The sequence below is a fragment of the Cryptomeria japonica genome, chromosome 4 (genome assembly GCF_030272615.1).
Source record: "Cryptomeria japonica chromosome 4, Sugi_1.0, whole genome shotgun sequence".
In the NCBI taxonomy this organism is placed as follows: Eukaryota; Viridiplantae; Streptophyta; class Pinopsida; order Cupressales; family Cupressaceae; genus Cryptomeria; species Cryptomeria japonica.
Window position 1 is genome coordinate 281,311,774 of NC_081408.1, and position 12,998 is coordinate 281,324,771.

The window sequence follows — 12,998 nt, forward strand, 5'->3', positions numbered from 1 at the left end:
ATTTGAGGAGTGTAGATGTATGAGTTGTGTGACAAAATCTGTGTAAATTGATGTGAAGTGAAAGTGAGTAATGTGCAAAAAGATTTGGTGCTATAGATATGAGAAAGTCAATTTGTGAAGAGCTTTGATGATGATATATTCAGTGTGACGATGTTCTCAAACAATGGTTGATGTCAGATGTGATTGCCATGATATTGGTCACTTGACTTAGTGGTTCAAGGACAATTTCATGATTAAGAGATTTTTTTCTTTTGAATTCTCCTATTCCTTCTGTTGCTGAAAGATAGTGAGTCTCTTGGCATTTCTCTATATCTTGCCCTGAAGCAGTGAGTTTTAGTTGTTCAAGTCATTGTATATTTCCCTAAGGTTGTGTGCCTTAGCCTTGCAAGTCTATTAGGTGCATATTGATCCTTGGCAATGAGCCTAAAACATCATAATCAATTTTATTTATATTGCACGAGTGTAATTCTCACCTCAATTTTTCTCTATTAAGTTTTCCACGTACATTTGGTGTTCATTTGTTGATGATTGATGTTTTCACTGCTGTTGTAGAATAGATAATTGTTCTTTAAAGTTTGATAGATCTGTGTTTAAAAGATCCAGATTGATTCACCCTCCCATCTCAGTCCGGTCATGGGTTCAACAAAGGTAGAGACTTTGATGAATGTTGTAGATTCTTTAACTATGGTTGTGAGCACAGATAAGTTTAGATGGTGTTCGGAGTCTATGGACCTCATGGCCCCTAGAAATTAAATTATTGTGTAGATACTCCCTTTGCTCTTGCAAGGTGTTCAACAAGTGGGAGAATGTTAAGAAAATGGTGTCTCAACCTTGCATATACATAAGGTTACTATTTATAGTAAGGTTTTATTTGAGCATGGATTAGTCCAAAATTTTTCCCAAAGCTTCAAATTGGCTAGATAAGCATGTCGATAAATTTTTATTGCAAGATCATGTCTAGATTTGAAGATATTAAAGTTTTTATTTTTGTTACGAACACAAGTTTTGGAGTCAATTTTGAGGTTCTTAGAGGCTCCAAAATGGCCCAAAAGTGTATGTAACCATCATAGTGTGTTAAATCTTGATAGAGCATGTCACGATCTTTATAATACTTCGAACACCCAGTTCAAAAGTTATGGTCCAAAAGTTGGGTCTCCTGAAATAGGAAATATAAAAAACATGTTGGACACATAAATGAGTTGTAAAAGGAAGTTACATGTGTTGGTGTGTGTATTGACAAATCATAGGTCATCTTCTATTGGAGATAAGATGGGTGCCACTCTTGGGTGGTTTTAGCTCATGATATTGTAATACTATTTGAAAATTTCATGCATTGTATCTCCTATATATTAGGTGTGTGAGATGGAGGTTGTGTGTAAGTCTTATAATTGTTAAGTTGCCTCTAGATCTATGTTGGTGATACTCCTATGAAAAAATTTGCTCTACAAATACATTTTAATTTGTTGTTGATATCTGAATAATATATTGGACGGATTTTGGATTGTGAGGTTTTTCTCCCAAAAGGCTTTTTGTTAGAAATTAGGATCTTAGGATACTAATCATTATGAACAAGATATAAATAAATAATATGAGAATCATGCATGCATAAATGTACAAATTACACAAGATATATATGGGGAAAATCCGTTCAGGTAAAAAACCCCATAAAGCATCATTTTATTAAAACATTTACATAATACAGTCTATAACACGATAGACTTGAACTTGGGGATACTCCTCCAACACTTCCACATGGCCAATAATACCTCTTGTGCATAGAGATACAACTCACCATAAAGCTCCAAATTCCTACACCTCTTAAATGAGAGAGAACCTCCTTAAATATAGGAGGAAGGGTGTCTTCACTAGTCAAACATTTTCAATAAGTCTCACTCATAAATAATTAATAATCTAATAGTTATTGGATTATTATTATTTCAAATGGGATATGCTTATAAATCATATTATATATAAGGTTTTATAAACTTATATTAGAATTGTTGGTGTAATTATTTATTTATGTTGGATATTATTACACCTTACTTAAGTTTACTTAGGATAATGCATTTCATAGTAGTTTGGGTATGAGACACTTGGGTGTTTGTGTCACATTGGGATAGTGTGTGTAAGAGAATTTCCACCTTTTGTGGTCTTATCTTGTTGTTACATTTCACCTCCGTGGGTGATCCACCTCATGTGGAATATTTTATTGTTTCTCCTACCTACCACACCTATTTCCTACCTACCCTTGTTTCGTATTGAGTCACATATCATGTTTGTGTGCTCACATATCCATATAGCCTTGCCTATATAAGCAGATTCATATTCATTGTATGTAACAACTATTGAACATTTACATCATTCATCTATTGATGAGAATACAGTTTATTCTTGTCTTATATTTTGTATTTTTCATTGAGCTTTTGATCTTGGCAAAATCTCACATGGTATCAAAGCCATTAGAGCATCATCGATTCGTCTTTGGAGAGATTTTGAAGGACGTCAAGAGGCATATCTGAGGAGAAGCATCTTTTAGAGATGTCCTAGACCAGATCCAACCTCGACATTGAGTCCGGATGGCTGTTTCCATGAATTTTGACTACAAATATGCCTATATTTGGATAAAATTGTTTTGTAGCAAAAAACATTTATTTGGAGGACCATTAGACCCCTCCCCAACAACATCTTGCATAATTTATTTTCTGTCAATATTTTATTTATACAATTTTTTTCCATATCTAGGAGTACTATCATTATTTTTGGCAAATTAAAAAGGCGAAAATTCTGGAGCTCTTTGGCTCGTATTGTTATTCCTTACAGTTTTGCAGGTCTTTGTTTTGCCTTTTGCAATGTTCTTATGTTTCAGATCTGGGTCTATTTGCAGTGTTTGCTAGTTGCAAATCTCTATACTTTGCAGATTGGGCTTCCCAATTTCAACTTTTGCATTGTGATCCATAGTTTCCAGATCGGGCTTGTTCCTTGAATCGATACTTTCCTCAATTTGGCGTGGTGAGTGTGTCTTCAATTGGTGGTGTTTTGATTTTTTTTAGAAGCAACATACATTATCACCACTTTTTTATCCTTGACTTCGGATTTTTAGAATACATTTGGGGTTCCTATATTGGTAGATCTCTCATTGCTGGCTAATCGTCATTCATCTTTGGATGACATTGTCTTAGCACATTTTCTACTGCTTGGTCATTGTTGATTTTGGCACTTTGCGATTGGGCTTCTGAGATCCATGGCGATAAGTATTTGAGGTGTCCTATGAGTGGTACTTGATGCATTTCGTCATTGTTCACGGATGATTTTATCTTCGTAATCTTGTCTTTTCATAATATCGGCAAATTTATTCTATGCTATCCACGATGCCATTTTTCTTTTACTCATGATTGCTTTTTAGGGCTTGATCATCGTGGTCTCTTCTTGGCACTGAGGAAAGATGGATTCTATTGGCTTCTATTAAATCAACTGCAATTTATTTTTTTCCTCTCTACGTAGGTTGTGGAGTGTGAGGTGAGGAGGCCCCATGTGGGCCCCTCCACTTATATTTTTTTTTAAAGTTTTTTTTAATAAAAACTTTTTAAACAAGTTTTGTAGAAAGGAACCTTTTATTTAGCATGAGTTATATGCTAAAAGAATATTCTCTTCTGATTTCATGTCGACGTCATCATATGTAAAAACATTTTCACCCCCTCTCCATTTGCATTTTCAGTCTGATATGCGATTTTCAAATGGCGATATCTTGGGCTCAGTACCTCCTTTTTTAGTGCAATTTTTTTTTATTTGGGGTAGAATTTTGTGCTCTTCGCAGTGGTGTAGGTGGTTTTCCATTTTGATGGACAAATTTTTTAGAAAATGTAGATCTTCATCACTATAGCTGAGTAATCCTCGATTTTGCAACTTCAGAGACTCCGTTTGGGCTCATATGAACTCCTTTTCAGGTGTCATTTTTTTGAAAGTGCATGATTTTTCCTCTAATTTCATAATCTCCTATCAGTTTGTAGATATTTTAAGTGGAAATTATACTTTCAGCATGTGATCTTTTTTGGCCAATTTAGCACTTGTATTGCATAGATCTATCTTTTTGGTCTTTGCATTGTAGTTCTTAGCCTATTGGGGCAGTTGTAAAAAAAATCAGAAGTCCACCTTGCCATTGTTTTCAAGTGGCCTATTGTACACGCACTACATATAAAGTGTCAAAATCATCATTTGGGGAAGGGGGGCAGGGGGGGGTTGAATTTGGGGGGGTGTCTCTTGTTCTTTTGTTCTCTTGTGTTCCTACCTTTTTGCTGCTATGGGTTCTCCTAAGTTTCCTCTCTTAACTCCTCATAATTATGCTACTTGAAAAAATTGATGCATGGAATAAACTTATGGAAAAAGAACTAACTCATTACATTGATGGAACTATTGTTACTCCCACTGATCCTAAGGCTGATCATGTTTCTCACTTGGATTGGATCACTAAGAATATCATAACAATTGGTACCTTAAGAAAGTATGTATCAAAGGATCTCATCTTTCATATTGATAAATGTACCTTAATTAAGGATGCTTGGCAAAAGTTTCAAGACTTGTATGGTCAAGTTGATGAGATTAGGGGATATCAAATTGATAGCGATCTCACCATGTTAAATCCCTAGAACTTTGATACAATACAAGATTATGTCACTAAGGCAAAAGAGTTGAGGGCACAACTCAAGGATTGTGGCATTGATAAGAACGATACTCAATTGATCTTCAATTTGATGGGAAAGCTTCCACAAGAGTATGCAACATTTGTTTCTAGTTTCCAAACCCATAGTATGACAATGGGTTCAAGCTACACAATGCCTACATTTGATGCTTTCGCCGAAATATTTATGATGGAAAAAACTAAGTTGATAAGCATGGGCATTCTTAAGACTTCTAAGTCTCAAGCATTAGTGGCAAATAAAGGGAACAAAGGAAATCAAAGAAAGGACAACTCAAACAAGAAGAAATGGCAATCAAATCCTAAGGACAAAGCACCACCTTCTCCACAACAAGGGGATTCATCCTCTTCCAAGAAGGACAATTCACCAAAGAAGGAGAGACCTACTTGTGCCTATTGTAAAAAGGTTGGTCATGAGGATTGTCGTTGCCATTCTAAGAAGATTGATGAGCTCACACATATCCTCAAAAAGCACAACATTGATTTGCCTAATTCCTACAAGAAGGAGGATTCATCAACTTCCACTTTCTCACATTCAAAAGGGAAAGGGAAAGCATTCATGGCTTCTACAAGTGGGAAGACTCGCTCTTTTGGGAGAAGAAAAGGAAAAGCTCTTTGTGCTACTACAAGTCATGATTTAGGGAGATGGCTTCTAGATTCAGGGGCATCTCATCATATGACATCTTCGCAGTCTATGTTTTCTACATTTGAGCCTTGCACCATGCCGCAGATTTTGATGGGCAATCTTACATATATGGATGTGATTGGGGAAGGAACTATTGTCATTAGGGATAACTCCTTCAATGATGTGTTGTGTGTACCCAATTTGACAAACAATCTCCTTTCCATCTATCAAATCACACATGGGGCAACTAAGAGAATTGTGGAGTTTCTACCTGAGTCAGTTTTCATTAGTGACTTGGAGACTAGAGCTATCATTGCAACTGGGGTGGTTGATCATGCATCTCGGTTATACTCCTTTTCAGATTTTGTTGATGAGGATGACTTTACATATGATGATTCTTCACATGATGATTCTACATATGATGATTCAGATTTTGAGGAGAACTTTGGGCACTTGAACTTGGGGATTCTCACATGTGACCCCATTCTTGAGCCTTGTATTTCATCTCCTCCTATTGATATCACATCGCCTATTGCACCTAATGATGCAAATAGTGCGACAGTTTTGCCTTCTTGTGATTCAGTGTAACTAGATATATCTTGTCTTCCAGCTTCAGTTTCATGGGATGATTACTTGACAGACATTGCAGGTTTGTTTGTGGAGTCCTGCATTGCAGATTCGAGAGACATTATTGATAACATTCATCTTCTCTTTGATGAAGATGATCCTTCTTCGATTGTTGTGACGGAACACTCTGACCCTCTTGCTCATTCTCTACATGATCATTCTTTCGAGGTTGACATGATTGTGGTTTCTTATGTACAACAGTTGGAGGAGGTATATTTATGCTATGAGGAGACATGTGAGTCTTTGGGACTTGTTCTACATTCATCTCCACTAGATCTTAGAGTGCCTTTTTCAGCAATGTGGAGTCATTCACCACATTTGGAGGGGGTATCTTTCACCATTGACATGGGGACACTTGAGCAGTTTTCAAAGACTTCCTTCATCATGAGTTTTTTTCCTACATCTTCCCTTCATGATTGGGGAGACTTCATGGATACACCTTTGGTTTTCTTTCTTCCCAAGTGGAGGAATGTTGTTCGACGTTCATGGAGCAGTTTCTTCATTCACTCTCGAGATTCTACCATGATGATATGATGAATCAATAAGGATCCAGACAACTACTGAGAGGGGGGTGAATCAGTAGATAGAAAACAAACTAAACTTTCACCAAACTCAAAAATCAACTCATAAATCAATCACTGAACTACAAACTACAACTGCTTTGACAGTTTACCGATTGACTAGCATAACAGAATAGTAGTATAACAGATTTGAAACATTCAAACCATTTAACCAGAACATCAAATCATTTTACTAACATTAGTAAAAGCACATTTCAGATTACTGTCGGTCATCTTAACATATCTAAGTGGCTTTACCAGTTAAATAGATTAACCATATCAAAACATAACCACAAAAACCATTCACCACTTGACACAATGATTTTTGACGTGGAAACCCAAATGGGAAAAACCACAATGGGGATAAATACCCACAAGTATTTTGAACTCTTCTAAAGTTCGCCCTGTTAGGAGCCAAGCCTGTTAAAGCTTTACAAAAATGTCCTGCTAGGACCAGATCCGGTTAAGGACTACCCTGTTAAGGGATTGACTACAATGCCCTGTTAAAAGCAATACCCTATTAGGAGTAACCTCGATAGAGGATTTGAAATCCAAGCTAATGGATCACCTGGTTAGAGAATTTAGAAAGCACTAAGCATGTTAAAGCTTGCCCGATTAAGGGATTTAACTGCTGTAATTGTTAGAGAACAACATGGTCTTGTTGATCTAGTAAATAGAACTATTCTGCTTGATCAGATCCTTTTCACACTCCTATCTACCTCCAAACATTCTGCAGATACTCCTTCTAGTTCGACAATCAATCACACTAACACTTATTGCCAACACTACAACAAAACAACTCATCGACCTTATAAGAAAAACAATAGGTCGGTAACACATCACAAACCTAAGATCTCATAGAGATTACAAACAAATCAGTTCAAACATGACCGTCGAATTACATAGAAATCATTTGCACATTGTACAAGACAACCTTGACCATTCCTTAATCACTGCTTCATCGAATCCTGTAACTCATCACGCGGTTTCCACTTCATGTTATGCACTTGCTCATTCCCAAGATAAAACAGTTATCTCTACGTGCCAAAACCACTTTGAAACTCATCATGTGCATCATGCATACGTGGCATAATCATCTTCGATCACCATTCGATCATAGATCAATACAACTGATTCACAAATCTCCATCGGTTAGGGTTTGGCATATTAATAGGTAGGGTTACCAGTTGATCTCACTGCTTCACTAGTAATACTGGTTTCCTTCACTTCTCAACTATTGATTGCATTACAACTCTATTACCAGTTACAATTGACATCAATGACAACACTTATACTTCATTAATGCAATCTTCATGAAAATGCCAACAATCTCCCCCTTTGGCATTGATGGCAATACAAATATCAATACCCTTTGATTGTGATGATTGAGAGTAATGCACATACACAGGTATAGGAATCCCGGTTTACATTTTACCATGTACTCTCCTTCAAATGAGTCACCATATCTTCAGTTGGTAACTGGCTACAGTTCTTCATGTACTCTCCTTATCAATCATACAGTTCTTCTCCCCCTTTCACAACAATGCCAAAGGGAAAGTAAAACATTTAGTGTCATACTTGATTGTTCTGCAACTTGTTGATCCCCCTGTGGAGTAGCTCCACTCTACACCAATCCTGCTTCAAGATTCTTTAATAAACTCCAAGACAAATTTCTTCAACATCTGTTTAATGAACTTCATGTAGGGGCACAATCCCTAGCTGACTTCTAAGATACTCAAAAGTAGTCTTAGGCAGAGGTTTAGTAAAGATATCCAATGGTTGTTCCTTAATAGATACATGCTTTAGTAACACATCTTTACTCTGCACTCTCTCTCTTAAGAAATGATATTTCAACTCAATATGCTTGGTTCTAGTATGAAACATTGGGTTCTTTGAAATATTTATTGCACTAGTGTTATCACATAAAATCTTTATCGATTTTGTGATCTTCAACTTGAATCCTTCCAGAATGTGTTTCATCCAGATTGCCTAGGTAAAATTCATATACATTGCAACATATTCAGCTTCAGCACTCAACTGTGATATACAACTTTGCTTCTTGTTGCTCCAAGATACAAGCCTTCCTCCAAGATAGAATGCACCTCCGGTTGTACTCTTCATGTCATCAATATTTCGTACCCAGTCTGCATCTGTATAGACTTTCAAATCAAAGTTACCTGTATATGGATACCATAATCCATAATCAATTGTACCTTTTAAGTATCTGAATATCCTTTTAGTTTCTACCATGTGTGTTTCCTTCAGGTTCTTCAGAAATCTGGCAACTAATCCAACTGCATGAGCAATATTCGGTCTGTTGTGAACAACATAATGCAGTTTTCCTATCATAGATTTGAACTCCTTTTCATCAACGGATGTGGCATCATCCTCCTTAGACGGTTTATAGCCTATAACCATTGGTGTCCCAACTGGTTTATAGTCTCCCATTCCAAATGTCTTCAATACCTCTTTCACATATTTGGACTGTGTGATAAAAATACCACTCTTCATCTGTTGAATTTGCAAAACCTATAAAGAATTTTATCTCTCCTACCATAGACATCTCAAATTCACTTTTCATCTCATTTGCAAAGTCATTACTCATGTCATCATTGCCTCCAAAAATGATATCATCCACAAACACTTCACTAACCAGTATCTTATCTCCTTCGGTCTTAAGATATATATTGTTGTCTTCACTGGTTCTCTGAAAACCTATCTTCACCAAGTGTGAATGTAGTCTTTCATACCATGCTCTTGATGCTTGCTTCAAACCGTATAGTGCCTTGTGTAGTTTACACACCATATCCTTTGCATCAGTCAAAGCATAACCTTCTAGTTGTTCAATATAGACTTCCTCTTCCAGTATTCCATTTAGAAATGTTGACTTCACATCCATCTGATATACTTTGAATCCCCTATTTGCTGCAAATACAAGTAGAGTCCTAACACCTTCCAATCTAGCAACTGGTGCAAATGTTTCGCCATAGTCTTCTCCTTCTTCATGTGCATAACCTTTGCAAACCAATCTAGCTTTGTTTCTGACTACTGCTCCATCTTCATTCAGTTTATTTAATAATACCCATTTAGTACCTATTACATTTTTGTTCACCGATCTGGGTACTAGGGTCCATGTATTGTTCTTCTCAATCTAGTCAAGCTCCTCTTACATAGCCTTGATCCAATGATCATCTCCAAAGGCTTCCTTTGTTGTTCTAGGCTCAATAGTGGAGATCATACAAGAATTCTCTCTAATTATTCTTCTAGTTAACACACTAGCATCTTTATCTCCAGTAATTTGATCAAGATTATGATTGAGTCTCACATACCTTGGAATAGCATGATCATTATCTTCAGGTTCTTCTTCCTCGCTATCTTCATCTTCTACAGAATCTACCTGTTCTGGTTGAACTGGTACTACAACATTCATTTCACCAACTTCTGGCTTCATCGGTTCTTGTCCCAAAATCAGAATGTAAGGTTCATCTTCCTTCTTCTCCTCATTGGTTTCTCTCGAATCTTAAAGACACTCATCCACTCGGACATCAACACTTTCAATGATTTTATTTGTCCAATTGTTGTAACATTTGTAGGCTTTGCTCTTGGTAGAGTAACCAAGAAATATGCCTTCATCACTCTTAGCATCAAACTTACCAACATAGTCATCTCTCTTGATAAAACATTTACTGCCAAAAACCTTAAAGTAACTGACATTAGGTGATCTACCATACCAGTATTCATAAGGAGTTTTATCATTACCTCTTTTAACCAATATTTGGTTCATAGTGTAAACAGTTGTGCTGACAGCTTCTCTCCAAAAAAATTTCGCTACACCTCCTTGTATTAGCATCGTTCTAGTAGCTTCAACAACTGACCGATTATTCCTCTCTACAATACCATTCTGTTGTGGTGTCCTAGGTGTACAAAGTTGCCTCTTAATTAAATTGTCTTCATAATATCTAGTGAACTCCTCTAAAGTAAATTCACCACCTTGGTCAATTCTTAAGCACATTATCTTCTTTCCACTTTCTTTTTCAGCTAAGACCTTGAATGCCTTAAACTTGCTAAAGGATTTTGTTTTGTCCTTCAAGAATGTGACCCACATCATTCTTGAGCTATCATCAGTGAAGATCATAAAATATCTATCACCTTGAATGCTTCTAGCCCTTATTGGTCCACAGAGATCTGTATGAACCAAATCTAGCAAATGTTCTGCTGAGAAAGATTTGATCTTTAAAGTTGAGGATGTCATCTTCCCTAACTAACATTCCTTGCATAGAGCATTCATCGGTTTGTCCAACTGAGGCAACCCTCTTATTGACTTGGACTTACTGACTTTGACAATGTTATCAAAGTTTACATGACAAAATCTTCGATGCCAAAGCCAACTATCTTCTACTTTAGCAATTAAACAATTCTTGACCTTGGAATTCAGGTGAAACAAGTTACCTTTTGTCTGCTTGTCGGTTGCAATCAGTTCACCTTTTCTTCCATAGATTTTGCACATTCCATTCTTAAATTCCAGTGGATAACCTTTGTCATTGAGTTGAGCAACACTCAACAGATTGTGTTTCAATCCTTCAACCTAGTAGACATCATCTACACTGCTCTTTCCATTAAGAGAAATGGTTCCCTTACCTTTTACCATGCAGGGTGAGTCATTTCCAAATCTCACAACACCTCCATCAAATTCCTTCAAAGTAAGAAACTTACTTCGGTCACTGGTCATGTGGTGTGAACAACCTTTGTCTATAATCCAATCATCATAATTATCCATGCGAGAAACTAATGTCTTCTGATCAAATGTCTCCTCTTTAATGGCAACTAAGACCATGTCTTCATTTTCATCTCCCTCAGATTCCTCATTTGTGGTTCCACCATCAACTACAATGAGGCAATCTCTTTTACCTTTTCCTTTGTACTTCTTATACTTCTCGCGTTTCTGCTCATTGTCTCCATTTGGGCAGTTAGCTGCAATATGTCCAATCTGATTTTATGCAAAGCACTTAAAAGGTAATTTACCTCTGTACTTACCAGTACCTTTGGGTAACCGCTTGGCCAACAATGCTTCAAGCTTGATCAGACTATCTTCATCATCAACTTCTCTGTTGGATCTTGACTCATGACTGTGACTAACATCTCTTCTTTTCCTTATAGGTGGATTAGAAACTGAAGCTCTAAATGCAGATTCTGATTTCTGAACACTTCCATCAAAACTGTTTAATTCAAATGCTGTAAATTTATCAATGATGGAGTTAAGAGTTACCTTTGTTTTATCAATAGACTTGAGTTTCTGAATGGTTGTAACTCGGATATAATAGATAGGTAGAAGGGTTCTCAACACCTTATTGACCACTATGGTATCCTCCACTTTACCACCAGCACTTTTGATCTCATCGACTATCTCCTTGATCCTCTTACCATACTGTTGAATATTCTCACCTTCAACCATCTGCATGTCATCAAATTTACCTCTTAGACTCTCTTCTTTGGCAATCTTCACGTGCTCATCATCTCTATAGGTATCCTCAAGTTTCTTCCACACATCATAAGAAGTCTCCAAACCATGGACATCAACATACTCTGAATTGAACAAGGAACTGATAATGGCCTCCAATGCTTGATTATTCTCTTGTTTCTCTTTCTTTTGATCATCAGACAGAATCCCACTAGGCATGGTATATTTGGTCACAACATGTTCCTAATATTGACTTCCTAAGATTTTGATATAGATCTTCATCCTATCACTCCATATTTTGTAGTTTTCCCTATTGAACTTCGAACCTTCTTTCTTCATCATGTTCTCCTAGATCTTTACCTCAAGTTGTTAGGCCTAGACACTGGAGGGCCTGAAATGCTCTGATACCAATTGATGATATGATGAATCAATAAGGATCTAGACAACTACTGAGAGGGGATGGTGAATCAGTAGATAGAAAACAAACTAAACTTTCACCAAACTCAAAAATCAACTCATAAATCAATCACTGAACTAACTGGTTCAAACACTAAACTACAAACTGCAACTGCTCTAACAGTTTACCAGTTGAATAGCATAATAGAATAACAGTATAACAGATCTGAAACTCTCAAACCATTTAACCAAAATATCAAATCATTTTACTAACATTAGTAAAAGCAACATTTCAAATTATTGTCAGTCATATTAACACATCTAAGTGTCTTTACCAGTTAAACAGATTAACCATATCAAAACATAACCACAAAAACCATTCACCACTTGACACAATGATTTTTTACGTGGAAACCCCAATGGGAAAAACCACGATGAGATGAATACCCACAAGTATTCTGAACTCTTCTAAAGTTTTCCCTGTTAGGAGCCAAGCCTGTTAAAGCTTTACAAAAATGTCCTACTAGGAACAAATCCAATTAAGGACCACCCTGATAAGGGATTGACTACAATGCCCTATTAAAAGAAATACCCTTATAGGAGTAACCTCGATAGAGGATTTGAAATCCAAGCTAATGG